This window comes from Coenobita brevimanus, chromosome 19, assembly GCF_032717465.1.
Source record: "Coenobita brevimanus isolate Jiangsu-jjx chromosome 19, ASM3271746v2, whole genome shotgun sequence".
NCBI classification, from domain to species: domain Eukaryota; kingdom Metazoa; phylum Arthropoda; class Malacostraca; order Decapoda; family Coenobitidae; genus Coenobita; species Coenobita brevimanus.
Genome location: NC_136972.1, coordinates 27,307,701 through 27,334,065, shown reverse-complemented (window position 1 = coordinate 27,334,065; position 26,365 = coordinate 27,307,701). Strand labels below are relative to the sequence as shown.

The following is a 26,365-nucleotide window of genomic DNA, read 5'->3' as shown; positions in this document are numbered from 1 at the left end:
TATGTGTGTGTGTGTGAGATACTGTAACTATTTCGAAATATGACTGTGTGTGTGTGTGTGTGTGTGTGTGTGTGTGTGTGTGTGTGTGTGTGTGTGTGTGAAATATTTTGTGTGCGTCACTGAGTAAATTTATATCCTGTCGTCTGTGTGTGTGTGTGTGTGTGTGTGTGTGTGTGTGTGTGTGTGTGTGTGAAGTGTTTTGTGTGTGTGTCACTGAGTAAAGGTATATCCTATCATGCTTGTGTGTGTGTGTGTGTGTGTGTGTGTGTGAAATATTTTATGTGCGTGTCACTAAGTACAGATATATCCTATCATGCATGCGTTTGTGTGTGTGTGTGTGTGTGTGTGTCCTTTTGTGTGTGTGTGTGTGTGTGTGTGTGTGTGTGTGTGTGTGTGTGTGTGTATGTATGTATGTATGTGCGTGTCCTTGGCAACATCAATGACTGCATCAATTATGTACGTATTTTGCCCACCAAGCAATGACATGTTTTTTCTTTCTGTTTTGTGTGTGTGTGTGTGTGTGTGTGTGTGTGTGTGTGTGTGTGTGTGTGTGTGTGTGTGCAATGCGAGTAGATTTATCTCTATACAATTGTGGTAGGGTGGTGTATTGTAGCTTTTGTTGTTGTATTGTAGCGGTAGAGGAAGACAGGAGGAAATGGAGGGAAAGAGGAGAGAGGAGGAGGCTAGTGAAGAGGAAGAAGAGAGAGGGAAGAAAAAGGGAGAGAAGGGAACTGAGAGAAGGAATAGAATGGAAAAAGAGAGAGAGAGAGGGGAGAATGGTTTGGAGAGAGAAGACAGGAGGATGAGAGAAGAGGAGGACAGAGGAGAGAGGAGGAGGTTAGTGAAGAGGAAGAAGAGAGAGGGAAGGAAAGGGGGAAAAGAGGACTTGAGAAGAAACAGAAAGGGAAAGGAGAGAGAGAGAGAGAGAGAGAGAGAGAATGGTATGAAGAAAGTGAAAGGGTAGAAGGAATAAGTGGTGTGTTTTGGAGGGAAGAGGAGAGAAGGGGAGAGGAGAGGAGAGGAGTAGAGAAGAGAGGGGAGGAAAAGAGAAGAGAGGAGGGAAGAATGGAGAAGAAGGAGAGAGGGAAAGGGAGAGAGACAGATAAGGCAGAAAAGATTTGTGGCGGAAGATAGAGGGGGAAGTAGAAAGAGGAAGAGGTGGGGAAGAGGAAAGACGGAAGGAAAAGAAGGAGAGAGAGAGAGAGAGAGAGAGAGAGTACATTATTAAAAGGTGCTGTGACCAGATCGTATTACTTTCTCGACACTTGAATATTGCCTGTGTGTGTCTGTGAGAGAGAGAGAGAGAGAGAGAGAGAGAGAGAGGAGTGGGGCGAAGAAAAGGTGACATGAGGGAAGGAAGTGGAAGAGGGAGGGGGTAAAAGGAGTGGGAAGGGGAGGTGAGGTGAGGAGAGGGGAGAGAGAGAGAGAGAGAGCATACTAACCACTAATGACCCCTTTCCCTCCCCCTCTCCTCCCCCTCCCCAAGCTGTCCTCTGATGAATGGCGACCCCTCCTCCCCCTCCCCCTCCCCCCACTCTATTGTACTTCGCTATCGATTCATTTTGCATATTAAAAAGGGGAGGTGCGAGGGGTGGAGTGGGGTGGATGGGTGGAGTGGGGTGGAAAGGAGGGGAGACAAGAGAGAGAGAGAGAGGGAGGGAGGGGGGAAATGGGGTGACTGTGAGTGGTGTTGGATGGTGGTGGAGTGGGGTGGACAGGAGGAGAGAGAGAGAGAGAGAGAGAGAGAGAGAGAGAGAGAGAGAGGGGGGGGGGGAAGTGGTGTTGAATGGGGGTGGAGTGGGGTGGAAAGGGGGATGAAAGTTTGGTAGGTAGGGACGCCAACCCTCCACTCATTTGATGTAGTGGCACTTTAGGTGACTGTACATTGAGTGACAAGCCAGGTGGTTTCTTGTAGCCCGGAAACTCATTTGCTACGCTGGGTGGTAACCATATAACGAGATGACCGCCTGGTGCCGTAGTGGGTTAAGGTGCTCCAAGTGGATGTGTCCCCGTAGTGAGATTTACCGCTCACATTATGCTACTCAGGGGTGGGCTACTGGACACGCCACTAATATTTAGACGAAGCAACCTAGCCCCGGACCCCTACGCTTTTGGAGGTAGATATATGGATGGATAAAAAAAGAACCAAAAACAGAGGACCATCAAGACTAATCGCTGCCAAAGAAAACTGAACGAAAGGAAAAAGGGAAAGCAAATTCAAAATCCATTTATTTCCACATTTAAAAGATTGGAGGTCGTAGGCAGTGGGAAAGATAGAGTGAGAAAGACAGTTGCAGAGTTACTTGTTGCATATATTAAAGATTGAGCGTATCGGTTAACTCTTGCAAGGTGTGTGTGTGTGTGTGTGTGTGTGTGTGTGTGTGTGTGTGTGGACGGAAGGATAGGTTTGTAGGCAGATAGGTAGGTGGGTATGTAGTTAGGTAGGTAGAGAGAGAGAGAGAGAGAGAGAGAGAGAGAGAGAGAAAGTGAGTGAGTGAGTGTAGGAGAGAGGGGGGGGGGAGTATCTTACTGCCTCATAACCTGCACTAAAGCCTCTTATACCTTAATGTAAGAGCTGCCTCACACACTCCACATTACACCACACCACACCACACCACACCACACATCACCACACCAGATCACACCACACCGCACCTCGATACATCTCACCACACCACACCTCGATTCACCACACCACACCTCGATACACCACACCACACCTCACTACATAACACCACACCTCACCACACTACACCATACCTCGATTCACCACACCACACCACACCTCGATACATTTCACCACACCACACCACACCTCGATTCACCACACCACACCACACCTCGATACACCTCACTACCCAGCGCCTCACCACCTCTTCTCAATACACAACACTACACAACACCACACCACACAACACCACACCATACCACGTCACACTATACACTACACGCCACACCACACCACACCACATTTCCGTATTCACATAAATTCTATAACTGTACGATTGACTTATTTTAAAGAACTTTTATAAGACAGAGTGGAGTGGATAAAATGGATAGATAGATAGATAGATAAAGAGATAGATAGATCCTTGTCTGATAGAAGTTCAGTATCAAGAATAAAGTGATATATTAAAGAGCGATAGATAAATAGAAAAATAGATATAAGGCCGATAGATAAATTTATGTAGGTAGATAAACGCAATGGTGAGACATAACGTGAATGGTTTATATCGATAGATAGACCAATAGATTATTAAATGGAGATATAAATGGATAGACAGATGAATGGCGATAGATAGATAGACTCAGGGTTGATAGATATAGTTAGGCAATGAGAGGTAGATAGACACGGGCCTCAAATTATAGTCGATAGATACAATTATAGCACTGACTGATATGAATAGATAGAACGATAGACAAAGTACAGTATCGCAGAGAGAGAGAGAGAGAGAGAGAGAGAGACAGACAGACAGACAGACAGACAGAGAGGTAGATTAGCACATCCTTGCCCTAATTTAGCACATTTTCCTCTTAGTACATTTACCCTAAGTTAGAACTCAAGTACAGAATTACATTAGTAGTATTGTACATCAAGGTAATGGAGAGGGGTCATCAGAAATTAAAGATGTAATGGAGTTGTACATTGCCAGTGCATCGTGTTACAAGGAAAGCACATTACATATTGAGTACACCTCTATTGGATTGAGCCTTACCTGGGAGAGAGAGAGAGAGAGAGAGAGAGAGAGAGAGAGAGAGATTTTTGTGCATGTTTTTGTGAGTGCATGTCATTGTGTGTGTGTGTGTGTGTGTGTGTGTGTGTGTGTGTGTGTACCCAAGACATAAATGCTTGTGTGTGTGCATGTTGGTGTAAGTGCTTGTGTATGCGTGTAGATATGACTGTCCTTGTGTGTGTGTGCGTATACGTATAAAAGTTCGTGTGTGCGTTAAGTAAATTCTTCTGTGTACGTAAATATATCTGTGTAAATGTGAGTGAATGCCCGTGTGCGTGTACGTTTGAATATTGTGTGTCTGTTGGAGTGTGCGTGTGTGCGTGTGGGTATATACTGTATGTATATTTATATTTGAATGCTTGCATGTGCGTGTAAATGTGCATGTGCGTGTAGGTATGAATGCTTCTGTGCGTATTGCTATGAATATTTGTGTGTGTATGTGTGAATGCTTACGTGTGCGCATAGATGTGAATGCTTGTGTGTGTGTGTGTGTGTGTGTGTGTGTGTGTGTGTGTGTGTGTGTGTGTGTAATGATCTGAATACTTGTGTGTGCGTGTAACTGTGTGCGTGTAGGTATGAATGCTTGTGTGTGTGTGTGTGTGTGTGTGTGTGTGTGTGTGTGTGTGCGTGTGTGCGTGTTTGGAGGCAGTAAGGGAGCTTTAATATGGTGGGGTGACAGACGCACACATTAGTATACATGGCTGATGCATTCTAAGGTAGTGGTGCTTTCAGTCACACACACACACACACACACACACACACACACACACACACACACACACACACACACACACACACACATTCTTACACGAATAGAGTATGTTTTATCTTTCGATTCACTGAAGCACTCTCTCTCTCTCTCTCTCTCTCTCTCTTTAATTCTTATTCTCCCTTTTTTCACCCCTTCCCCCTCTCTCATTCTTTCCTCCCCCCTCCTTATATAATCCCCCTCCCCCCACCCAGCGTGCATGTTAAATGGGGGATTGAGTTGGTGGGGGGCCTTGAAAGTGGGGGAGGGGTGGGAAGGGGGAGGGGAGGGAGAGAGGAGAGGGGAGGGTAGGGGAGGGGGAGGCAATAGTCCATAGGGGTTCCAACCATGCACGCAAGTCGGTCCAACATCAAAGAGAAGAGAGAGAGAGAGAGAGAGAGAGAGGGAGAGAGAGAGAGGGGGGGGGCTGGGTAAGGAAGGGAATAAGGAAATGAGACTGAGAAATTAGAGTGGAAGGAAATGATGTAGAGGAAGAATGTGAAATGAAGTAATGAAAAGAGAGTAAGTGGGAGAGAGAGAGAGATGTAAAATGTGGAAGAGAGAAAGGGGAAAGGAAGGAAGGGAGAAAGAAAGAAGGGAGGGAGAAAGAAAGAAGGGAGGGAGGAAGAAATGAGGGAGGAGAGAAGAAATAAAGATAAAAAAAAAAGAAGAAGGAATGGAGGTAACAGCTGAAAGAGAACACGAAACTGGTGGAGAGAGAGAGAGAGAGAGAGAGAGAGATGAGTCACTATCACCACTCACGCACTCCACCACACTCTAATATTCAGTCACCTTTCTCACCACACTCCTTAATTTTCACCACTACTCACCACTAATTCACTACCTGTCACCACTACACTCACCACCCATTCTTTCACGCCCACTACACCTCTCATATTTACTACACACTTTCATTCTACACACTTTTCATGCTTACTACACACTTTACTGACCATACACCTAGCTTCTGTCACACACTCACCCTTGCCATCACACCTCTCCCCCACCCCATGCACATCTTTCCCCCACCCTACTCACACTTCCCCCCCATCCTTCATCTACCCTATTCTTCCCTCCCCACACTTCACACCCTAATCTCACATCCCCCCCATCCCTGCCCCCTCATTTCCCCCCATGTCCTTCCCTCCTCACTCTATTCTCATACCTCCCCCACTCCCTCCCCCTCATCTAACCCACTTCTCCCCCACATCTTCCTAACCCCTATTTCATAACCCCATACCTATCATATCCCCACCTGTTCACACCTGCCCACCCCTGCCCATCCCTTCACCCCTCACCCCACGCCCAGATTCTAAATTCACATACCTCACCCCACTACATCTTACATTTCTTATTCTCGTGCCAGCTCTCCACTCTCCCCATCATCACCCATCACCCCACACTCTCCCCATCTTCACCCTACCACCCCACACTCTCCCCCGTCTTCACTCCATCACCCCATATTCTTTCCTATCTTCACCCCATTACCACACAATCTCCCCATCTTCACCTCATCACCCCACACTCAACCATCTTCACCCAACCACCACACACTCCCCCCTATTCACCCCATCACCCCACACTCTCCCCATCTTCACCCCATCACCCCACACTCGCATCATCTTCAGCCCATTACCCCACTCTCTCCCCATCTTCACCCCATCGCCCCACACTCTCCCCTTCTTCACCCCACCACTTCCTCTTCATTACCACCCCCCCTTTCTCTCTCACACCCCCCATCTTGTAACCTCCAATACCCCTTATTTTTTCACCCCTTCATCTCTCTCCCCTCCTTCCTCACCCCGCCTCCTTCCTTCCCCTCACCCCACTCACCCCCCTGCACCCCACCCCTCTTCCGGCCTTCACATATCGACAAGTTGTGTATCGAAGAAGACGGGGATGAAACAGGCTTTAATAGAGAGAGAGAGAGAGAGAGAGAGAGAGAGAAGATGACACGTGGGAGGGGAAGTGTGAAAGGGAGGGCGGAATAGAAATGGAGAGAGAGAGAGAGAGAGAGAGAGAGAGAGAGAGAGGTAGCACACATTTGAGCATACAGGATTTGGTAAACAGTAAGATGGAAATAGAAGAAGGAAAAATATAACTAAGCTTTATATAACTCTTAGAACAGATTATATGGGCATCAGTAGGCTAGGTCAGCATATAGTACACCTGATTGTGAGCATTTAGATGAGCATAGATGAGCATTATAGTAAGCATGTAGGGGCATATACGAATTACAGGTGATCGTATACCCTTACCTGGGCGTTAATTGGGATGCAGATTATAAAAAAACGGAGCATTGTAGATCATATAGGGAGACATGAGCATTGAGATGAGCATTAGAAAGACATATATTCACCTGAGCATTGAGATGAGCATTAGGAAAGACAGTTACACACCTGTGCATTGAGATGAGCATTAGGAAAGACATATATACACCTGAGCATTGAGATGAGCATTAGAAAGACATATATTCACCTGAGCATTGAGATGAGCATTAGGAAAGACATATATACACCTGAGCATTGAGATGAGCATTAGAAAGACATATATTCACCTGAGCATTGAGCTGAGCATTAGGAAGGTTAGATATACAAGTGGGCATTGAGCTGAGCATTAGGAAAAGTGGATATACACCTGACCATTGAGATGAGCGTCTAGGAGTGGTGATTTAGAGGCGAAGTGAGCCTTATAGAGCTTTGAATATCACGGGGGAGCGTTGTAAGAGCACATGGAGCATATTAAGCTCATTTTAAAGCCGGGGGAAGGAGGTGAGTGGAGCGTGGAGGTGAGAGGGGTGACGGAGCATAGCCACACTGCTCACTTAGCTCACATTAATACTCTCTAATGGCTCACCCCCCCCCCACTCTCTCTCTCTCTCTCTCTCTCTCTCTCTCTCTCTCTCTCCACCCGCTTAAGTGGCTGGGCTACGCGGGGTGGGGGGGGTGTAGGGGGGAGGGGCAGTGAGTTATGGTGATGGTTTGGAAATGGTCTGATGAGAGAGAGAGAGAGAGAAAGAGAGAGAGAGAGAGAGAGAGAGAAGGGATGAGAATGGTAGGGGGGGGGGTCCAGGGGGTAGGAGAGAGAGAGAGAGTCATGTCATTCTGAACGATAATTTCTGACCATATTGACAGTTTTTCGTCCCTCATATTAAGTTTCGTTATTTATCGTCCTTCTCGTTATTGTTCGTCTGTTTCAGTAATTATTCATTTTATTAAGTGAGTCTGATTATCATTCATCGCATTCACTCTTCAACCGCGATAGATTATTATTATTATTATTATTTTTATTATTTTTGTTATTATTATTATTATTATTATTATTATTATTATTATTAATATTATTATTATTATTACCACCACCACCACCACCACCCACTACTACTACTACTACTACTACTAGTACTACTAGTACTACTACTACTACTACTACTACTACTACAATCATCATCATCATCTCCAGACCATTTAATTCACCACGTCACTACTAGATATTTATCCAAAATAAAAATAAATCGCTATCTGGCAGGAAACACACAGCAGGTCATGGGAATAAATGGGTTAACATAATTCCCATTAACCATTAGTATTTCACACACACACACACACACACACACACACACACACACACACACATAAAGGAAACTTCTGAACACCTCATCGTAAGCGATTTATTTTGCTTATTGCACCTTACTGTCGCCTTCTGTTATATAAATCCCTCCAATATCGCCATACTCTGCATAAATAACGTACAAAAGGATATTAACCACCCATATCGAAAAATAAGTCGCTAAGGAAAAGGTGTTAGGGACCTTCCTTATGGGTCCTGGTGGTCCGGTGGAAGAGCCCTCGGGTTGAAAGGGTTGTGGTCCGTATTCTCGTGGGTTAAGGAGGCCCCCTGTTCTTTAGCGATTTATTTTTAGACATGGCTGGTTAATATCCTTTAGTACACTGTGTAGGGAATGTGAGGCTATATTACAAGGACTTACCCGGTATATATTTAAGAGGAGGGCAGTAAGGTGTAATAAACAAAATAATTCGCGTAGGAAAAGGTGTTAAGGAGAATAGGGGTATGTGATTTACGCGCTACGATTCGAATCCATGAGCTGAGATATTTTTTTTTTTTTTTTTTTTTAGTATATTAAGCACTATACTCCTTTCCCTTGAACTTGGCTCAAAATTGCCATCTCTTCATGTTAATTTCTGAGTTTTAGCAATAGATTAACAGTAGAATTTGCTGCTAGTCACGAAGAAGTGCTATGGAAAGGACGTGGAGCCGCAGCATTGTCTTTGCCACTGAGCTACGTGAAATAAGCTGCAAAAAGGACGAAAATCTGGGCCAAGTTAAGGTGAAAAAGGTATAGAAAATGCTAGTATAGGCGTGGGTTTGCCGTCTATCCCTGAATGATCTGGATTACCGTAGCCTAGCCTCGTCCCCCTACGCTCAGAGGGGGAGGGGGGTAAGGTGTAATTGGCAGTTAACCTTTTACCGTCCCGAGAGATGTGTAAGTTAATATGCACCAGTCTGACATTCATTCCGGAGCCTGCGGTGGTCCGGTCGTTAACGTGTGGGCCTATCAATCTTCCAGACCTGAGTTCGTTCCCACCTGGAGTATAGTTTCAAGAGGATGGTATTTCGCTTCTCGTGGGTGTGGGTGGGTGTGTGGGTGTGGGTGTGTGTTAAGTTCGCGCCTTCTCACGGCTCCCTCATGTACAAACTCACACACATAGCCACACCAACAACACAGGTTTCCACACCCTTTTATGTATTTATTTTTTCACCCTACGCTCAAAATCCTTCCACATCTCTTCTCTAGTGGCAAAGAGTGGAGTTCCTTGAGTCTACTTATACTTGCTTTTTCGTATCCATAAAACAGGACTTAAACGTGTATGGTACTGCTGTCCAACCATGGCGTGTGTGTATAATCATGCTTTTGCCCACATACCCTCACCACACACCCCCACCGCACCCCAACCCAAACCCCCACCACGTCCCCAACCACAAAACCTCACCTCAAGCCCCAACCAGAAACCCCCACCTCAAGCCTCACTACAACCCTAATACTTCACCCCACCACAACCCCCACCACAAACCCCCACACCTTTAACCTCATCTCTAAGCTTTACCCACGTCACAACCTCCACTACAACCCTAACACTTCACCCCCACAACCCCCACTACGACCCTAACACTTCACCCCACCACAGCCCCCCACAACCGTAATATCGAGGGGGTTGGGGGCATAGTGGTGGGGGGGGTGTAGGTGGCGGACTGGCGGTAAATCACGCCAGCTCTGTAATCCGGGGTCAAGATACTGGGTTATGATTACTGAGGGGGAGGGATTGACGTGGGGGTTGTGGGGGCGATTTGGGGGGGTTTGTGGGGGTGGTGGACGGTTTGTAGGGGGTTAATTTGGGGGGATTGAAGGGGCATGAAGGGCTAGTGGTTGGGGTTGGGTGGGAGGATTGAGTGGGGGAGGATAGTAGAGGGGTTGTGAGAGGATGCAAAGGGGGATTAGTTATTGTGGGGGTTGAAAGATTGTAAGTTGGGGGAGTGAAGGGGTTGGAGGGATAATGGGGGGTTGAAGGGATAGTGGGGGTTGGAGGGATAGTGGGGGGTTGGAGGGATAGTAGGGGGTTGGGAAAGGATGTGGGGTTTATGAGAGTGGTTGGGGTGGGTTGGAGTTAGTGAAATGGTGGGGGGATTTGGGGATTGATGGATATTGGGGTGATTACTGCGGTTGGGGAGGTTATTGGAGGCGGTTGAAGAAGGGGATAAGGGTGGGGAGGTAGTGGAAGGATTAACGAGATTGGTGAGGAGGAAATGGTGGGTTTTTTGTGGGGGGATTACTGATGGGGAGTGGTGGGGAGGGAGGAGGAATGGGGAGGATTTTTCGGTCTCCACCCCTCTCCCTCCATTTTCTCTCTCCTCTCCCCTCACACTTGCCCTCTTCTCCCCGCTCTTCCATTATTTTTCTCTCCCCCTCTCCCCTCCCCTCACACCTACAGTACACTTCCTCCGTCTCTCCTCTCCTTCCCTCCCACGCACCTTAATCCCGTCTTCCCTTCCTTCTTCCTTCCTCCTCCCTCTCCATTCTCTCCCTGTCTTACTCTCTCTGTCTCTCCCTTCTCTCCCTCACTCTCTTACTCTCTCACTTTTCCTCCCTTTATCCCCCTCCCCCCTCCCCATCTTTGTCATGCTCATTTCTCACCTCCAACTCCTCCCCTAATCTCCTGCCACCTCCCCATCCCCCTCCATCTCCATTTCTCCCCATTCCCAGTCTCTTCTCTCTTCTCTCCCCTTTTCTCCTCCCTCAGTCTCTCCCCCTTCCCCTCATCCTCCTCTCCCCATCCTTCCTTATTTCCTTTCCTCTCACTAGCTCCCCTCTTCTCCCCAATTTCTTCTTCTTCTCACTCAGTTTCCCTCTCCCCGTCTCACCTCACCCTCTCCCCCATTTCTCCTTCAGTTTCTCCGACCCTCTCCCCACTCTTCTCCAGTCACCTTCCTCTCACTCTCCCTCTTCTCCCCAAATCTCTTCTTGCCCCTCCTCCTCCTCCTCCACTTCACCACCTCCCCTCTTCCGTCTTCAATCTCTCCTCCTCCCCGTCTCTCCCCTCTCCCCTTTCCTCCTTCATACAGTCATCCCTTCCTCTCCCCAATCTTTCTTCCCTCACCATCTCTTCACTCCTTTCGTTTCCTCTGCTTTCCCCTCTTCCCTCCTCTCTCCATCTTCCTTCCCCTCTCCCAGTCTCTCTTTCATCCCTCGCGTTCCTCCTGTCTCCCCCTTACCTTCTTCTTTCCCTCCTCTCCCCATCCCACCATCTCTTCTGTTCCCCTTTCCCTTCTCCAACTTCTTCTTTCCCCCCAACCTCTTCCCCTCTCCCCTTCCCTTCCCCTCCAGTCTCTCCCCTCCCCCTCCCCTTCCCCCCAGCCTCTCCCCTCCCCTCCCCTTCCCCCCACTCTCCCCACCTGCAGTTTATGAGATCTGAGGAAGCCTGCAAGGGACTCCGCTCATTTGGGTACATCTTCATTCATTCATTCATTTCATTCATTTTATTCATTTTATTTATAGCAAGTCCGTACGTCATTCATTTCCCCTTTTCATCCCCTCTGTCTGCCCCCATTTTTCAGTCTTCATTTCTCGTCGTCATTCATTTCTCATCACCTTTTTTCTTACTGTCACTCTTTCGTAAATTATGCTTTCCTTCATTCTTTATTTCCTTCCTTCCTTCTTTCCTTTCCTTCCTGCCTTCTTTCCTTCCTTAATTCCTTCCTTTTATTCACAGCTTCCTATTCTCTCCCTCCATTTCATTCTTTCTTTTCCCATTGTCTCCCTGATTTCTGTCTTTCTCTTCATTCTCTCTTTTATCAGTTTTTTTCCTTCCTTCGTACCTCCCCTCCTTCGTCTTTTCGTTTCCTTCCTTCCTTCCTTCATTATTTCCTCCTTGTCAGCGCTTCCTTCCAGCCTTCTTCGTTCTTTCCTCCTGTGTCTTTCCTTCATTTCTTTTCCTTTTTCCTTCATTTCTTTTCCTCTATTCCTTTCTTTTCCTTTGTCTTTAAGTCGTGTTTTCGTCTTGCCCTTGTTCTTTCTTTTCTTTCTGTCTTTATTTTCTTACATCCATTATTATTTCAACATTTTATCTTTTCTTCCTTTTTTTCTGTTTCCCACCACAATTTTTACCACAACTAACATCATCACCACCACCACCACCACCAAAACTTCCACCACCATCACCACCACCACCACAACTTCCACCACCACCACCACAGCTACCACCACCACCATCACAGCTACCACCACCACCACCACAACCACAACTTCCACCAGCAGCACCACCACCACAGCTACCACCATCACCACCACCACAACCACAACTTCCACCAGCACCACCACCACCACCACCACCACTGTTTTATACTCTGTCATACTGATGTGTTAATAATGCACTTTTAATGTACTTTTGATAGTGGGTGAGAGAGAGAGAGAGAGAGAGAGAGAATAATCTAGAACAGTTGCATTGAATATATGTGAGTTAGTGTCATGAGTAAATATCACTAAAAAAGATGAGAGAGAGAGAGAGAGAGAGAGAGAGAGAGAGAGAGAGAGAGAGAGAGAGAGAGAGAGAGAGAGAGAGAGAGAGAGAGAGAGAGAGAGAGAGAGAGAGAGGGAGGGAGAGAGAGAGAGAGAGAGAGAGAGAGATGAACAAGAATGAGTAGAATGAATTAGAATGAGTAGAGTGATGAACTAGAATGAGTAGCATGATGAACAAGAATGAGTAGAATGATGAACAAGAATGAGTAGCATGATGAACAAGAATGAGTAGCATGATGAACAAGAATGAGTAGCATGATGAACAAGAATGAGTAGCATGATGAACAAGAATGAGTAGAATGATGAACAAGAATGCGTAGAGTGATGAACAAGAATGAATAGAGTGATGAAGAATGAGTAGAATGAGACTTGATGCCTAACCTACCAGACAGACACACATTAATATTTTTCACCCCCATCCTCATCGTTTTCCTTCTCAAAAAACACAAATTTCCTTTTTTCATTCTTTTTTCATTCTTTTTTTTTTTTTTTTTCATTTTTTTGGACGTCTGTCTGTTTGAGGTCGATAAAAAGTGGATTGGAATTTTTGCGTGGCCTAATTTTTCAATCCTTTGCATCATGAACGCGTGTGTGTGTGTGTGTGTGTGTGTGTGTGTGTGTGTGTGTGTGTGTGTGTGTGTGTGTGTAGGGGGGACATTCTCTCTCTCTCTCTCTCTCTCTCTCTCTCTCTCTCTCTCTCATTGTCATCATCTTCGTCTCCTCCTCCTCCTCATCATCATCATCATCATCATCATCATCATCATCATCATCATCATCATCATCATCATCCATTCTTCTTCTTCCTCCCTTTTTAAATTTCATCTCTATTTCTCTCTCTCTCACCCCTCCCCTCCCTTCCTCTCCCTATTATGTTCCCTCCCTCTTTTCTCTCCCTTCCTCCCTTTTCTCCCTCCAAGATGAGAGAGAACAGCCTTTGTCTTCCTGTCAACTCCCCCCCCCTCTCTCTCCCTCTCTCTCTCTCTCTCTCTCTCTCTCTCTCTCTCTCTCTCTCTCTCTCTCTCTCTCTCTCTCTCTCTCTCTCTCTCCCCTCACGCCAACTCAATCAAATTAGGTAGAGGGAGAGATGCCCCTCCTCCCCCTCCCCCCTCCCTCCCCTCCATCTCTCCTCCCTTTCATCTTCCCTCCCTCCCTCTCTCTCTCTTTTTTCTTCCTCTCTACCAATTTTCTCTACCTAATCTCTCTTTCTTTTCCCGTATCTCTCTCTCCCACCATTTCTTTCCTCTTCTCTTCTCTCTTCCGCTCTCTCCTTCTCTCTTTTCCTCCTTCCCGCTTCTTCCTTCTCTCTCTGCCTTGCCCTCCTCGTTCCCTCCTTCTTCCTCCTTCCTACTCCTTCTTCCTCCTTCCTTCCCCCTCCTTCTTCCTCCTTCCGTCTCTCCTTGTCTGTCTTCTTTCCCTCTCTCCTCCATTTTCCTTCCATCCGATCTTTTCGTATTTTCCTTCCTTTCCTTCCTTCCTTCCTTCTCTTCCTTCATCCTTCCCTCCATCCCTATCTCTCCCTTCGTTCTTCCCTCCCCGCCTCTCCTTTCCCTCCATTCTACTTGCTGTCTCTCTCTCTCTCTCTCTCTCTCTGTATTTTCCTCTATTCCATCCTATTATCTCTCCTTTTCCGTCTCTCCCAAGAGAGGGAGGTGAATAATTGCCTGAAGGAGAGAGAGAGAGAGAGAGAGAGAGAGAGAGAGAGAGAGAGAGAGAGAGAGAGAGGGGGAGGGGAACTGGGAGGGGGATGGATGAGAGAGAGGGGGGGACGGAAGGATAGAGGGATTGGAAGGAGAATGGATGAGAGAGAGAGAGAAGAGAGAGAGAGAGAGAGAGAGAGAGAATGAATAAACTAATGAGAATGGCTCCCACCTAATCTCTGAACCCTCCCTCTCTCTCTCTTTGTTAAAAATCCGATGCGTACTATTTCCCTAGATGAGAGAGAGAGAGAGAGAGAGAGAGAGATAGAGAGAGAGAGAGAGAGACTTTCCTCCGCCTCTCTCATTACACCTTTCTTTTCCATTCTTTTGTCTCCATTCTTTCACGTACAACCTCCTCCCCTCGAGTCTCTCTCTCTCTCTCTCTCTCTCTCTCTCTCTGCCTTCCCCTTTCCTTTCATTTTTCCATCTTCCACCTCGTCTTCTCTCTCTCTTCCCATCTTTTTTCTCCCCTCCCCTCCCCTCCCCTCCCCTCCCCTCCCCGCCTCATGAATCGCGGATACAAATTTGGTCTAAAAAATTCAGGGAACGTCGAGCTCCCCTTCCCCTGCCTCACCCTGCCTCACCCTGCCTTACCCTGCCTCACCCTGCCTTACCCTGCCTTACCCTGCCCCACTCTGCTCGCCCTTTCTCCGTGCCTTACCCTGCATCACTCTGCCTTACCCTGCCTCACCTTGTGTTACCCTTCCTCAGTCTTCCTTACCATGCGTCACCCTGCCTTACGCTGCGTCACCCTGCCTTACGCTGCGTCACCCTACCTTACCTTGCCGCACCGTGCCTAACCCTGCCTTTCTTTTCGTGTCAGTATCAAAGCTACAAGTATCACCACCACAATAACCACCACTACAACCACAACAACCACTACTAACAACCACAACCACAATCATCGCACCTACCACTAACACCATCGCCACTGACAACCACCACTACCCCCACAAGTAACACCATCACCACTACCACTACCACCGCCAAAACTTCGCCTTTCACCATTACCACTACCACAATCACATCTACCACAACAACCAACATTATTACCACAGTCATATCTACCACCATTACTACCACCACCACCACAACTACCACCATCACCGACCACCACAACCGCAACTGCCACCACCACGGCATCTACGACTGTCACCACCACAACCAAAACTACCACAACTACCAGTATTGTTGATCTGAATGAGTGAAATGACAGGGAAACCATTAATCTTATACTCTCTTCTCTTTTCTCCTCCTCCTCCTCCTCCTCCTCTCCATTTCTTCCCCTTCCCTCCTTCCCATCTGTTCTTCCTTCCTTCCCGTCTATCCCTCCCCCTTCCATCCTTCTTTTACATTCTCTTTCTTCCTTCCTTCCTTCCCTCCTTCATTCTCTTCCTTCTCATCGTCAATCTTCCTCCTTTCTTTCCACCCTTTTCTTCCACATCCTTTCCCTTTTCCTTCCCACCTGTTTCTCCTTCCTTTTCCTTCCCACCTTCCCCCCCATCCTTCCTTCCTTCACACCTCTCTCATCTTCTTTCCTCCTCTTCCTTCCTCCCCACCCCCTCCCCCCCACACAATGTGATGAAGAAGGGTGAGTTAATGACCTTTCACCCCATTGCACTGAGAAGCTTGATAACACACCTCTTTCACCCCCACCACACCCCCCCACCACACCCCCACCTACACCCCCCCACCCAGACACCCCCACCCCCCCCACCCTCACCCACCCACCCAGACACCCCCCACCCCCCCACACCCCCACCACACACCCCACCACACAGCTACACATCCTACCCACACAACCACACCCACTCCCCAACCATACCCTTCTGTCATCTCCAGTCCTCCCCACTATATATCCTCTCTTATCCCTTCTCCCCACCATACCCCCCTCCTCCCCATCTTATTCCTCTCCTCCCAACTTTAATTCTCACTCCTTTACCACACCCCGTCTTTCATTTCCTATCCTCCCCATCTCCCCCTTCTCTCACCCCCACTCTCTATCAGCATCATCCTCTCAGTCTCAGTCATCTCCCTTCTTTTTCACCTCCCTCCCTCCACCTTATCTTCTCACCCCCACCTCTACAGGACACCCCGTAAACTTAACATAGCGTCACGTCACGTCATTATACGTTTTTCGATTTACCCAAAGCAAATGAGGTAATATACAGTAAGCTCAGATTAGGATCTGCACAGATAACCCTGAGTTAACGGTCACTACTCTTACTTTCGACCTGTGATGGGATGTGGATCACTGAGGGTCCCTGTTAGTCAAGTGACCACCATCGGGATTTTTTTTTAATGTACCAGGGGTCACTGCTTCAGGATGAAACTTGTGTACTGTCCCACATGGGAGAGTTCCTTGTCTCAGTGGAGTGAACAGAGCTATTGCCTGATTGACTGCTGCCTACCTAAAAAGCACCAGGGAAGGGTGCCGCACCACCCCTAAACATCCACTCTGTGCATTGCACATCCACACTGTGCACTGTGCAGTCCCATTTTATCTAAGACACCCGTCTTACATATTTTTCAATCTCCCCTATGCAAGGAAAACAGTATAAGCACAGATTAGGATCTGCACAGGTAACCCTGAGTTAACGGTCACTACTCTTACTTTCGACCTGTGATGGGCTGTGGATCACTGAGGGTCCCTGTTAGTCAAGTGATCACCATCGGGATTTTTTTTAATGTACCAGGGGTCACTGCTGCAGGATGAAACTTGTGTACTTGTCCCACATGGGAGAGTTCCTTGTCTCAGTGGAGCAAACGGAGCTAGGGCCTGATTGACTGCTGCCTACCTTAAAAGAGCCTGGCAAGGCTGCCGCACCACCCCTAAACATCCATACTGTGCAGTGTGTAGCTTCCACGTTATGTCCACAGACTTCCCATTGACTCAATGTACCGGTTTATAATGTCATGCCGTAACTATTATTTTATTTGTTTACTTTCTCTTTCAGGTTACTCTATTGGGTAGCTTATAGATAAAGTATTAAAGAATGTGACTTTTCCTTTCCAGTGTTTCCTATAAAATTTCCATGTCAGTTTTTCCATGCTGCATGGTGGTTTTTCTCACTTTTTCCTGGAGGGTTTGGTGGTGGTGGGAGCCTTCTTGCTTTACTATCCTTATCCTTCAGCATGTAGAGTTAGATCTTGTAGTCATAGTTTTCTCTAACAAGCAGCCTCGAAAGGACCATAAGGTCTGTTGCTGTTTGCTTTCCTGTGTGTAATCCTCCCATCCACATCGTATCACCTCTTCCCCCTTCCCTTCCACACCTCCCCTCCCCATTCACTCCACCCTGTATCGCTCTTACCCACACTATCCACACCCACCTTGGCTGACACCACTTCACTTCCACGAGGTAGGTAGGTAGATAGGTAGATAGGTTAGGTTAGGTGGGTAAGTTGGTATGGTAGAGTATAACAGGAACGTTATAATCAGTAGCATAACAACAATACTTCAATAATGGTAATCATCATCATCATCTATATTATAATGATCCGATTTCTGTATGTTTGTTACTGTAACAGCAAAAACGGCACAACGTAGAGCTCAAACTTGAAGAATAAAACAATTTCCAGTCCAATCGGGCCACCGGTTCCCGAGTTATGATCCATCTCTGGTCCTTTGCTTCAACTTTAGTATTTGCTTTCAGTGGAGGAGATGGATTCGTTCTTGGCCCGGCATTGAAATTACCAGCAAAACAGAAGAAAGAAGAGTGACATGTTTGTTGTATTATCACCCTCTCGCCTCTCCTTCCTCCCATCTTATTCTCCTTATATTATATACCATAATGCTGTAGTATTATTTATTGTAATAGCAAACACTATCCTCTCTCTCTCTCTCTCTCTCTCTCTCTCTCTCTCTCTCCTCAAGGGGTGTCCCAGCAGGTTAAAGTAATGGAAACTTCCTCGCTCTGTCTCGCTCACGCCATGAGTAATTCAAATTTCTGTTGCCTTTCGACGGAAAATAGGAATTGACGACATCGAGAGAAGGCCGCCGAAGGTAGCCTTTAAGCGAGTAAACACAGTAATAACAATAATCAAGCTGTATAACAGCAACATTATAACTTTTAGCACCACAGTAATAATGATAAAGTGTTCAAAACACCTTACTAGCAATAACAGTAATACTGAACACTGAAGCAGTAGTAATATATATATAGTAATAATGATGATATCACTAGTGATGGAAACAGCCGTGGTAAAATTGCTAATCACCGTATTAACAGAACCAGCACCACCAGTCACTGCAATGGTAATAATAACAATAATGATGATGATAACCCAACCAAACCCCACAGCCGTAATAATACCAACAATACCAAACCCATGATGCCGCCCCACCACTACCACCCCTAGCTAGCCCCCACCCCCCCTCCCGCACCAAACACCGTATCACGACCCGGGTTTATCACGACCCAGCTGAAACACAACCCCCTCTAAAATGGCCGACATCTCCCTCTCTGTCCCCCTCCCTCCCTCCCTCTCTCTTTCCCCTCTCCCTGTCCCGTATCTCATCTCCCTCCCCCTCCCCGTCCCTCCCTGCAACCCCTTTTTTCCTGTTCCTCCCCCTCCTCATACCGAAACCCTCCTCCTCCCCCTTGTCTCTCTCCCTACCTCTTCCCCTCCTCCTCCCCCTCTCCCTTCCCTACGCCATCCCCTTCTCCCCTTCACCCTCTCCATCTCTCCTGCTCCCCACTTCTACCCTTCCCCTCCTCCCCCACTCTTTTCCCCTTCTGTCCCACCCCCTTCCCCTTCTCTCCCACCCCCTTCCTCTTCTCCCCCACCGCTTTACCCTTCCCTACCCTCTTCCCCTTCTCCCCCACTCCTCTCCCCTTCTCCCCCACCTGTTTCCCCTTCTCTCCCACCCCTTTCCCCTTCTCCTCCACTCTCTCCCCCTTCTCCCTTACCCCTTCCCCATATCCCACCCTTTTCCCCTTCTCCCTCACCCCTTCCCCATATCCCACCCCTTTCCCCTTCTCCCCCGCCCCTTCCCCCGTCTCCCCCACCCCTTCCCCATATCCCACCCCTTCCCCTTTCTCCCCCGCCCCTTCCCCCATCTCCCCCACCCCCTTCCACCCCCCATTGGACATGAAGAGGCGAAATTGAACCAACAGCGGGGAATGTCCGCATAAAAAAAGGCAATTTGAGTTCTGACAATGGCCAATCTATTTTAAAACATTTAATTTAATACGCGTGTCGACCGAACTGTTTTGCGAAATGGGGCAAAAAGTTACGTTCACTTTTTTCAATCGCTTTTCACTTGTTTTCGTTCATCGTGGTGGCGGTGGTGAGGTATAGGGATGGTGGTGGTACGGGGAGGTTGTGATGGTGCGATGATAGTGCTGTGGTGTGGTGTGTGATTGTGGTAGTGGTGGTGTTGATGAGGTATAGGGATGGTGGTAGGGGTTGTGGTGATGGTGATGTGTGGTGTGGTGTGGTGTGTGGTTGTGGTAGTGTTGGTGATGATAGGGATGGTGGATGGGGGTTGTGGTGATGATGGTGTGTTGTGTGGTGTGGTGTGGTGTGGTAGTGGTAGTGTTGATGATGATAGTGCTGGAAATAGTGTTGTGTGGTATTGGCGATTGTAGTTTGGTGATGGTTGTGGTGATGTGTGGTGATTGTGGCAGTGGCTGTAGAGTTTGCAAAGATGGTTATGCAGTGGTATTTTGTGGTGATGATGGCAGTGATGATGATGGTGTTGGTGGTGGTAATGATGGTAGTGATGATGATGATGTTGGTGGTGGTAATGATGGTAGTGATGATGATGGTGTTGGTGGTGGTAATGATGGTAGTGATGATGATGATGTTGGTGGTGGTAATGATGGTAGTGATGATGATGGTGTTGGTGGTGGTTATGATGGTAGTGATGATGATGGTGTTGGTGTGGTAATGATGGTTGTGATGTTGTATGGTGGATGTGATGATGATGGTGATGATGATGATGATGATGATGATAGTATGTTGTTTTTAGATTATTTAGCAACGTTATAAGCCTGTAGTGATGATGATGGTGATGATAGTTATGCTTTGCTGGTGGTAGTGGTGATGATTCTGGTTGTGTGTTGATGTGATGCAGTGGAAATGATGGTGTTGACTCAGGTGATGATAGGTGATGTGATGATGCATGTGTGGTGATGGTTGTGGTGTGGTAGTGTGAGGTTATATTGGTAACTACTGTAATTGTTGTTGTTGTTGATGATGATGATGGTGGTGGTGGTGGTGGTGGTGGTGGTGGTGAAATATAATTGAACGATGGGAGACAGTGTTAGAGGTTGTGGTGAAAGTTATGGTTGTTGGGGTGAGTGTGGTAGTGGTGGTGGTGGTGTTTGGTGTTGGGATGACAGTGGTAGTTGAAGTGAAGGTGGTAGGTAGTTGGTTTGTGTGGTAGTGGTTGTAATAATTGTGGTAGTACCTGGTAGTGGTGGTGGTAGATGAGTGTCATGTTGGCCAGTTGTGGTAGTCTTTGTGGTGTGTGGTAGTGTGGTAGTAACAGTAGTGGTGATGGTGTGTGTGTGTGTGTGTGTGTGTGTAACTATTAATATCACCAGCGGTTAGCCACAGAAAGTCAGTTTGGTAGCTGTGGTAGGAACGATAATAGTAGTGTGGTAAATGTGGTATTAATGGTGGGTGTAGGTGGTAGGTGTGTGGTGACAGTTAGTTACTATGATTAGGTGTGGTAGGTAACAAAAGGAAATCGGTAGCTGTGGTGGTGGTCATTGTGGTAGGTATGGTAGTAACAATAGCTGTGGTGGTGGTGGTGTGGTTAGCGTGTGTGGTGGCAGTGTGGTAGTGTGGTGCAGCAGGGGGTAGCATCATCAGGCCAGGCAAAGGTGTAGCGCCTTCAGCAAGGGGATGGCGCTGGGGGTGGGTAGGTAGGTAGGTAGGTAGGTAGGAAGTGGGTGGGGAGGGAAAGGGAGAGGTAGGTAGGTAGGTAGGTAGGAAGGTGGATTGGGAAGGAAAGGGAGAGGTAGGTAGGTAAGTAGGTAGGTAGGTAGGAAGGTGGTTGGGGAGGGAATGGGAAAGGTATTGGGAGGGATAGGTAGGTAAGTAGGTAGGTAGGAAGGTAGGTAGGTAGGAAGGTGGGTGGAGAGGGAAAGAGAAAGATAGTAGGGGTGGTAGGTAGGTAGGTAGGTGGGGAGGGAGGAGAACAGATCAGTAGATTAAAGGTTAGTCGTTAGGTAAGTAGGTACCGTAGATAGATAGGTAGATAGGTGGGTGGATAGTTGTGTAGGTACGAGTGGATAGGTAAGGGGTGAGGAGGCGGAGAGCAAGGTGGCATATGAATGGTATAGGAAGGTAGGTAGGTAGGTAAGTAGGTGGGTGAGGGAGGTGGTAGGTAGGCTGTAGGTGGAGGCGTAGGTAGGGAAGCAGGAAGGACGGTAGCTAAGAAGGTAAGTAGGTAGATATGGTGGGTTGGTAAGTAGACATGGGATTGGTAGGTAGGTAGATAATCAAAAGTAGATAACGGTGTAGGAACAAGAGACCAGACGGTCCCCCCCTCCCCCTCGAGACCGATCCCCCCCCCCACGAGACCAATCCCTTGTCTTACCTTTTTGGGATTCGAATTTTGGCGCGGGAGTCTACGTTTGGTGGAGAAAATGGCGCTGGAAAATGAGAGGTTTGTTTTGATAGGCTCTGTGTTGTACTGAGAGGAGCGTGCATGGGGAGTTTAGAGCGTGTGTGTGTGTGTGTGTGTGTGTGTGTGTGAGAGAGAGAGACAGACAGACAGACAGACAGACAGACAGACAGAGAGGCGAAAAACAAGTCAGGAAGTGAAGGAAGGAAATGGGAGAGAGATGGAGGGGAGAACAGAGTAGAGAGGATAAAATACGATAGATAGATAAATAGACTGGCAGATAGATAGATAGATAGATAGATAGGTAAATAGATAGACAGATAGATAAATGAAGGAAAAGAGGAGCATATTACAAACTTCGAGAGGCGTGGTGTGGAGCATGGAGTGTATAGTTTATTTTGATCTGCCCTGAGGTAAAGGGTGGGGGTGAGGGGTTGGGAAGGGGTGAGGGGTGGGGGTGAGGGGTGAGGGGTGAGGGGGTGTGTGGAGCATAATGTAGCGTGGGACAAGGCAGGGGGCATACCACCTGCCTGGCTCTATGGTCCTGTGGCACGCTCTCTCTCTCTCTCTCTCTCTCTCTCTCTCTCTCTCTCTCTCTCTCTCTCTCTCTCTCTCTCTCTCTCTCACACACACACACACACACACACACACACACACACACACACACACACACACACACACACACACACACACACACACACACACACACACACACACACACACACACACACACACACACACACACACACACACACACCAGTACAGTAGGGTCCAATAGTTTCTTTACAATGTCTCAAAAGTTACTCAGTTTTCTATCCCACCGCCAACCCCTTCCCTTCGATGACCCATGACTTCTTGCTGTGGTGGTGGAGAGGGACGCCTTCACGTGGTGGCACCGACATGAGAGCAACTCCACTGCCTGGTTATGCAAACGTCCCTCACCTTCCTCCCCTCACCTTCCTTCCCTCACCTTCCTCCCCTCACCTTCCTCTCCTCACCTTCCTCTCCTCACCTTCCTCCCCTCACCTTCTTCCCAATCCCCTGAAAGGATGATGGTGGACTGCAGAGGCGGAGCGTGAGCCTGCAGTCCACTGGGTTCACTTTCAGATGAGCCTGGAAGTACAACAACAACAACAATAATAATAGTAATAATAATAATAATAATAACAACAACAACAACAACAATACAATAACTACTACAACAACAACAACAATAACAACAATACAATAACTACTACAACAACAACAGCTACTACTACTACTACTACTGCTACCACCACCACCACCACCACCACCCGTTCAGTTGGAAAAGCTTCACCATACCTGAATAAAACCATCAACTGTATCGTGACCTTGAAGAGATCTTAACACCTCTTCCGTGGCGATTTGTTCGGCACTTTGTATGTGAATATTCTCTTGTATATTATTGATGCCAACCAGGTCGATATTGCAACGGTAGGAGTAACTTACAGGGAAATATCAGGGTGTAATACAGGAAAATAAATCGATAAGGAACATGTGCTTGGTAGAGTCAAAAGTTTTCCTAATATTTCGCCTCTTCTGAGAAAATCTTAGGAAGTCCCTAACACCTTCTTCAGAGCGATTTATTTTGCTTATTACTGTCCTTTTCTGTGTTGTAAAGCCCTTCCAATATTGCCGTACTAACGTACAAATGGATATTAACTAGCTATATCCTAGAATAAATCGCTAAGGAAAAGGTGTTAGGGCGTCTCCTTACTCGACGGGAATACGTGTCTTTTGTTTATATTCTCGTTAATGAAGGAATCTCCCTAACACCTCTTTCTTAGCGATTTGTTTTTGGATTTGGCTAGTTAATATCCTTTTGTACGTTATTAATGCAGAGTATAGCGATATTGGAAGGATTTATAGCTCAGAAGAAGACGGTAGGGTGTAATAAAGTAAATCGCTAAGGAAAAGGTGTTAGGCTACGTGAGCTACGTGAAAAAAGCTGCAAAAGGACGAAAATCTCGACCAAGTTAGTGTGAAAAAGGTGTAGTTAATTAGATATATACCCATCCCCATGCTGACCAAGTACGAATGAGGAAGGGATGGATGTAGTGAAATGCAGGTGAAAATCCAGGTGTTTTAATGGCAGTGTTATTGTGTTATGTGTTTTCAAGGTGTTATTTGTTATATCACCGTGTTATGTTGTGCTACCTTGGTGTTATCCACGCCGGCAGGTGTTATCGTGTTATCTTTGTATCACCTTACTATCTCATAACACCGTCCATGTGTTATGCTGTTATCTCTCAGGGCGGTGTTATCAGTAGCAGGGAAGGGCGTGTTATCATATCACGGTGTTATCAGTAGCAGGGAAGGGCGTGTTATCATATCACGGTGTTATCAGTAGCAGGGAAGGGCGTGTTATCATATCACGGTGTTATCAGTAGCAGGGAAGGGCGTGTTATCATATCACGGTGTTATCAGTAGCAGGGAAGGGCGTGTTATCACTGTGTTATCTTTTAGCACCGACGGGCGTGTTATGAGTGCGTGTGCTTGAAATTGACCTCGCTCTGCCTCTGCTTTGATCTCCTGCTTGCGTGTCTGCCTTTATTACGGCGTCTGCTTCTGCCTCTGCTGCCTGCGGTGTTGTGCTGTTGCTGCTCGGGTCTGTGCTGTGTGTGGTGTTATGTGTGCTGTGGTAGTGGTGTTATTGGTGTTAGTGGTCCGATGTGGTGTTGTGTTGAATGGGTTTGTGCGGGTGTGATGCTATTTGTGGTGCCGTGTGTTGTGGTGTTGTGGTGTGTTGTGGCGCTAAATGTTGTACTGTGAGTTGTGGTGCTGTGTTATAATGTTGTGGTGCTATGTGCTGTGGTGCTGTATATTGTGATGCTGTGTGGTGTGATGCTATGGTTATTTTAGACATTTATTTGTGGTGTGATTTTGGCCGGATTTGTGCAGTTGTGGTGTGTTGTTTGTGGTGTTACGTATGTTGTGGTGTGCTGCTATTCTCTCTTCTCCTTTGTAGTGGTGTTTTTTTGTTTTTGTTGTGGTGTGATATGGTGTTATGGTGTGTAGTGGTGGTGCTGTGTTATGGTGGCATGTGATGGTGGTGTGAGTTGTTGTGTACGGATGTTGAGGTGCGTGATGGGGGGGTGTGGTGGTGTGATATGGTGAGATTGATGCTGGTGTGATGTTGATGTGATGTTTGTGGTGACATTTGTGTTTTTGGTGTCTTGTGGTGTAGGGATGATGATGATGATGATGATGATGATGTCAAATGCGGCAGTAGTGGAGGTTAAGTGGACGTATATTCAGCAATGATTTTATGTTCAGAGAGAGAGAGAGAGAGAGAGAGAGAGAGAGAGAGGTGCTGATGTGTTAATTTTTTATACATATTACACAAACAGCAGGTATATTAACGTGCCAAGTATACCTGTATGCTAGTCACGAAGAAGTGGTGAGACGCCTCCTTACCTGGTGAAAATAAGGCCATAAGGAGACTCAAACACCTGCAGTACTCTCACTTTCACCTGGCCCAGGTTTTCGTCCCTGTGTAGCTTATTTCACCTACCTCAGTGGGAGAAAATGAAAGTGCTATGGCTCTACATCCTTCCCATAGCACTTCTTCGTGACTAGCGCCGTATGTCACCATATATTGGCTAATACGAGGTTCTATACTCATTTTACTCTAACTTGGCCTAAAATTGCCATCTCACCATCTTGACTGCTGAGTTGTAACAAGAGATTAGCATTGGAATATGATGCTAGTCACGAAGAAGTTTTGTAGAAAGGATGTAGAGCTGCAGTATTGTGTTTTTCTGGCACTGAGCTACGTGAAATAAGCAGCAAAAGGACGAAACTCTTTGCCAAGTTACAGTAAAAGGAGTACAGTTGAGATGACAATAGATATAGTAGAGTAGTAATAGGAGTGGGCTAGAATGTTAATTGGTAGTTGTGGAAATGTTATAGGATAGTTAGAACAGTGTAATTTAATGTTTTTAATTTGTATGTGGAGCGTTTGTGTTATTGTTTTATTTTTGAAGATTTTAGAAAGAAGAAATGAAGTGACCTGAAAAGACGTACAGGAAACTAGAGAGATGCAGAGGACTTAGAGAGATGCTGAAGGAAGTCTTGTCAAGTTCTCTGTTTTTTTTTTTTTTTCCTTCTCTTACCTGTCCTCTCACTTCTCTCTCATCACACACACACACACACACACACACACACACACACACACACACACACACACACACACACACACACACACACACACTATTCCTTCAAGAGAAATTGTGTGTGTGTGTGTGTGTGTGTGTGTGTGTGTGTGTGTGTGTGATCTGAACGAAATACCTCGAAGGAAATTTTAATGAATAGTCGAATACAAGGAATGGAAATAAAAACAATCCCTTTTCCCTCCGCATACCCAGCCCTCCCTTTCATATTTCCTTCCCCTTTCCGCTTCTTCCGGTCACTGCCCCTCCCGCTTCTTCTTAATGTTTCTTTCCCTCCATCTTCCATTTCCTCCACATCCCCCCCGCTTCCTCCACATCCCCC

The 26,365-nt window shown here is 46.9% G+C and overlaps 1 protein-coding gene across 2 annotated transcripts in view; it reads left to right on the top strand.

The window, feature by feature from the left end:
* Nucleotides 1–26,365, top strand: part of exd (PBX homeobox extradenticle) — a 654,526-nt gene that overhangs the window by 568,682 nt on the left and 59,479 nt on the right. The window lies entirely within an intron of this gene.